The sequence below is a fragment of the Capsicum annuum genome, chromosome 9 (assembly GCF_002878395.1).
Source record: "Capsicum annuum cultivar UCD-10X-F1 chromosome 9, UCD10Xv1.1, whole genome shotgun sequence".
Lineage (NCBI taxonomy): Eukaryota > Viridiplantae > Streptophyta > Magnoliopsida > Solanales > Solanaceae > Capsicum > Capsicum annuum.
The window spans coordinates 217793874-217799434 of record NC_061119.1 but is presented as its reverse complement, the minus strand read 5'-3'; the positions used below and the strand labels follow the sequence as shown (position 1 = coordinate 217799434).

The 5561-nt window shown below is 36.8% G+C and overlaps 2 pseudogenes; both read right to left on the bottom strand.

Annotated features, from left to right (window-relative positions):
* Nucleotides 1–764: 764 nt before the first annotated feature.
* Nucleotides 765–5313, bottom strand: LOC107852561 (annotated as a pseudogene).
* On the bottom strand, nucleotides 1068–3194 carry LOC124887208 (annotated as a pseudogene).
* Nucleotides 5314–5561: the final 248 nt, after the last annotated feature.

The window sequence follows — 5561 nt, the reverse complement described above, 5'->3', positions numbered from 1 at the left end:
TTATAATGGCTCTCAACTATACTTTGTAAAAATATTATGTTTTGTTTTGATATCTCTGCGTGCCAGTACTTTTGTGCTGACCCCCTCCCCTTTCCAACCTCTCAGGTTCAGAGGCCCAGTTTAGGGGTCAAGAGAATCAGTAGAACTTTCAGACAGAGTTGTAGAGACAAGTGGTGAGCTAACTTTTGAGATTGAGTTAGACCCAAGGTACATTCTTGACATGGTTTCAGAGTCAAGTCCATCCCCGTTTTGGGTTCCCGGTCCATGCGCCAGTGCCAATTGAGCCTGAATGGGGGTGTTAGAGTGGACAAAAGTCCCACATTAGTTGGGAAATGGGCTGGTACGACCAACTTAGAAAAACGATTTGCACTTGGAATGGTCACTAAGTGACTGAAAGAACTCAAATTAGAAAAAAAAATAAATCCATTCAATGTTTCAGGTTGATGCGGATTCCCGAAAACTTTCATAGTCATTGTTATTTCCACCTATTCCTATATTGTTAACGTTCTGAATCCCAGAAATAACCTCTTTCATGCAACAGCATGGAGACAAGTAAGAAAACAGTTTGTACATTTGAAAAACCCATGTGTCTCCCTTTGTCAACAGATACGCTTGGGCGATTTGGCAAATCAAATTCGTCCAGTTAGAGATGCTTTAATTGCATTAGTTCCCAAATTTTCTCAGCAAAGAGAACTATACTCGTGCCACCAAAAACAAAATGTCTGTCCTTGGAACCTCAATCATATGTTGAGGGAACTTATGCCTTTTCGTTAAATTACTCTATCGAATAAATAGATCACAGAAATCAATTCAAGAACACGAGTTACTCTATACCGTCAAAGATACCCAATATAAATTGCTACATGAAGGAGGAAAAGTACAGCACAATAAGAATTAACAAGCTAGAAGACACTACCACATAAATTTATTGAATCAAACTCCCCATACTGGATAGAAACAGATTGAATACTCTTGTTGCTCGTCCGCTCCTTGTGTCCTTTTTTTCCAAATGCTGCTCGAAGAATCCACAATACTTAGACGAGATCAAGCCCAGCGTCTTACTATAACAAAGCAATATAAATTAGAAATATAAAATCTCCCATTTACAATCAAATCATGTCAATTAAAGTATAGAAATATCAAGTGCAATTGTTTAAGTATACATTCTCCATTGGTGATAGATATGTTGAATTGTTACAAAGAAATCAATTTTATGAAGCGAAACAAGCTACACCAAATCCCGCAACAAACTAGAAAATAAAAATGCAAAGAGAACACCTTGAAATGTGAGTTCATATTTAATTTTCTTTTTCACAATTCTGTAAAATTTACTCCACTATATCAAAAATAAATGTCAATAATACTCGTCCATTTTGAAACCAATGGATAATTTACCCATTTTACCCTTAGCATTAAATACAATTCATTATTCAATGTGTTTTCACAAGCATTAGATTTATTAGATTCAAAGGGTAATATGGTAAAACTAGCCCCATCATTTTCTATTTATTAACTTATGTGTCTAGTTAATAGTGGACAACTATTGATAGACAGATAGTTAACAATTAGACCAAATGTGCTCACATTTAGCAAAGCTTAAACTAAAACACCAAAATTGCTGAAAAATATATTTAAGGGGCCATTTTGAACTATCTTCAAATATAAGAGATATTCTTGTTAATTTCTCTTACATTTTAAGTAGAGTTTTAACCAAATTTTGTCAAAGTTAATTTTGTGAAAGAATATGGGGCAAAGCTAAATAACTTTTGTGTACACTTGACTTGTGGAAATGAGAAACAGAGTGTGACCTTGATAAATACTACTCCCTCTGTTTCAAAAAGAAAGACCTACTTTCCTTTTTAGTCCGTTTCAAAAAGAATGATCTCTTTCAATTTTTAGCAACTTTTTACTTTTAACTTTCCACGTGGCATGCCTAAGACCACAGGATTAAAGTATCTTTTATTTAAGACCACAAGATTTAAAAGTTTCTTTTATCTTCTTAAACTCCGTGCAAAGTCAAGCCAGGTCATTCTTTTTGAAACGGAGGGAGTATATACTTACGTGGATGGGAGATACGAACATCCAGGGGGTTGTTTCCGAGGTCTTCTTGTTCTTTTTGAATTCGTGTAGCAGATCCCCCAAGTTCGGAAAGACACCAATTTAACTCAATCAGTTGTAGTGTGTGGATTTCTGCAAACTCAATGGGTATCTCTTTCAAATGTCTGCATTCTTTAAGCACAAGGCGCTCAATGACCGGAAAATTGTCATTTGTTGCTTTCCAGTACTTGACATCATTATCTTCAATTAACAAAAGCTTCAATCGAGCAAATCCCTTAACATTTGGGTGCCATTCTTCGCCACGACAAGCCAAAAATATCAGCTTCAGCACCGCAAGATTAGGCAACTCAGCTATGATGTCCCAGTACGACCAACGTAGAAAAGTTCTTTCCAACTTCAGCTTCTTGAGCGTTGCTGGAAAAGCTTTCACACTTGATGGTAAAAGTGGATGCAAACAATAAGTAAGACTCAATGTTTCAAGTTGATGCAGATGGACAAGATTGTTGAGAAGCCCAGAGTAAGTCGCATCTCGTCTAATTCGTAATTTTTTAACATTCTGAATCCCCATAATAACCTCATACGTGCAACAACGTTAAGACAAGTAAGAAATAGTTTGTAAGTTAGAAAAATCCAAGTGCCTTCCTTTGTCAACAGATCCTCTTGGGCAATCTGGCAAATAGATTCTGGGCAGTTTAAGATGCCTTAATTGCATTAGTCCCCAAATTTCCTCTGGAAAAGTTAATAGTTATTAAATTTGATCGATGAGGCCCTTGAACAATGAATGTCTGCAGATTCCATAACCTGCGAATTTCTGTAGGTATGTTTAAATTCTCATCGCAGAGTAATGATAGGTACCTCAACCACATGAGGCTTAGTATCTGTAAAGGGAAATAATCAATCACTTTGTGTCTCAACTCCAAGACTTTGAGTAATTTGAAATGAATAAGCTCTGATTTGAAAATATCATAATATGAATCCTGAAGATGAAAAATGAAAATGGAACGGGTTCGTTTCAAAAGATCGTTATTGTCATGATCTCCCAACTGACAATGTACAGGGGTAAGAAGAGCCCTATAAACACCATAGCGACAATAACCAATTTCAGCACCAGTCACGCATTTTTTAAAGGGCTGCATTTTTTGCATACTAAGATATCGACATTTTGAATATGAGTAATATCGTTTAAGCACAATGTCGTTTAAGCACAATGTCGTTCATGATAAAAATGTTCTCCCTTTGAATTTCTCTCACACACAGGTCATATTAGATCATGAACCTTACATGATCTAATTTTTGTTCCATCTAGACTTGTCTAGCAGGCAAGGACTAGACATCTATCAACAAGCTCTTGCAAACACTTCTCAGCCTCTCCTTCCAAATCATTTTCCAACTTCAGGAACCCCTCAGCCATCCATGATCTCATCAATTCTTCGTTGGTATCTCACTGTCTTCTGGAAAAATTCCGAAATGCAGAAGACACGTTTTTAGGCCGCTGGTCAAGTGATTGTAACTCAACCCAAGCACACGTGAACATTGTTTGTCAGGATCATTTGTGACAAATGACTTGACATCTTTAGCAACATTTTCCCAGTCTTCTATTGCCCTTTTAGATTTGAGGAGCCCAGCAACCACGGCAATAATTAGTGGTAACCCGTGACATTTCTCTACAATTTGCTTCCCAATAGTCTTCAAATCAGAAGGTAATTCTTCACTTGAAAATGCTACACTTTTGAAAAGAATCCAGCTCTCATCTGGGCCCATTAAATCCATCTGCAAAGAAAGATTCTTTGTACCAGCATCGCGGGCTACTTTAGTGATACGGGTCGTCAATAATATTACACTCCCCTTGTTTCCACTTGGAAAACATAGTTTCACGGCATCCCATGCTTCAGTTTTCCACATGTCATCCAATACAATTAAATATCTCTTACCCATCAAACTCTTTTTAGCATGTTTGCGAGCTCTGCCTCATCATTCATGTCAAATGTGTCACCTTTAGTAGATCGCAGAAGGCTCAACAATATTTCCTTTGCATTGTATTGTTGAGAAACAGTAGCCCAGGCACAAACATCAAAATGAGAACGAATGCACGCATCTTTGTAAACTTCGTTCGCTAAGGTTGTTTTACCTATGCCATCCATCCCGATAATCGGGATGACTTTGCGTTCGACAGAGTTGCTTCTAGTCAGATCTTCTACCAACCGTTTCCTTTGATCATCACGTCCAACCATACTGTTCTCAACATTCAGAATATATTTTGGCGAGCTTGGAAACTCTTGAACCGTTGATTCCTTTGATGCTTGTTTTCCTTTATCTTGAATCTTTGTTGACTCTTTCAAGATACGATCAATGTCCTCTGCTACTTGTTGCAGGCTATCAGAAAGCCTATGTGCCTTTTCTCTCAGACTTTCATCATTTTCTAAAACTTCAGTTACTCATAGTTGAATTGTGTGTTCAACAGCACTTGCAACTTCTTTTACCTCTACTTCCAAATCCGCCATTTCTCCCGAAACATTGTTTTTCTCAAAGTTTTTTTTTTTTTCACAAAGAGCGCAAAGTTCTTCTCTGTGATCACAGATTAGAGATTGCATCGGAGAATTGGATGTCAAGAGCGATTCCACTGTTCTCATAAGAGAAGCCACATTTGCATGAGCCATATCTACTGTATTCTCGTTTCTTTCCTTTGCGGTTATGACCTGAAACCTGCAGGGTTGCACGAGGCCAATGGTATTACAAATAACAAGATACGCAGATTTGCTGAAAAGGCAGGCATAAACCAAATAAGATCAGGTAATGGTAACAGTGAGTTCAGTACCAAACTCAGTAGCTTTAGCTCATTTAATGTGTAAAAATAATTTAACTCGGCTTTCTTACTTAGGTATTGCTTTCTACGTTGCTTGACCTCTTTTAAAAAGTTGACACACCCGTGTCAGTCAGATCCTTACAAAAGTTAACAACTTTTGAAGGATCCAACACATAATCAACGTTATATTTGAGGAGTTCAAGGAACATAACTATACATAGTACAAAGAGCTAAATTATACATTGATCAGCCACTACAAGTATTGTTTTTGCTCTAAAACTTTAATTAAATGAGAGAATAATTAAGGGAAACTAACCTTTCAGTGGCAGATCATATAACTTCAAAATCACTGAAAGTGATATATTTGAGAAAAGGATAGAAGAAATGACAATATTATGAGTAACAATAAACAAATGTGTAAAGAACAAAAGACACACAGTACCTAAACAAGATAAAATTTGAGTGACTGAAATTATATCTGCAGAATTATCAGCCCAAACAGTCCGTTAACTTTACATAGTAGGTTCACTTAGGTCCCTGTAATATAATATTGGACATAAATGGTCCTTTATCTCAGCAAAAAAAGGTGCAATTTGAAAAAAATGTAGTGTTTTATACACATAGTAGGATCTGGGGAGGGTAGAGCGTACACAAACCTTACCGTTATCTCAGAGGTAAAGAGGATGTTTCTGATAGACCC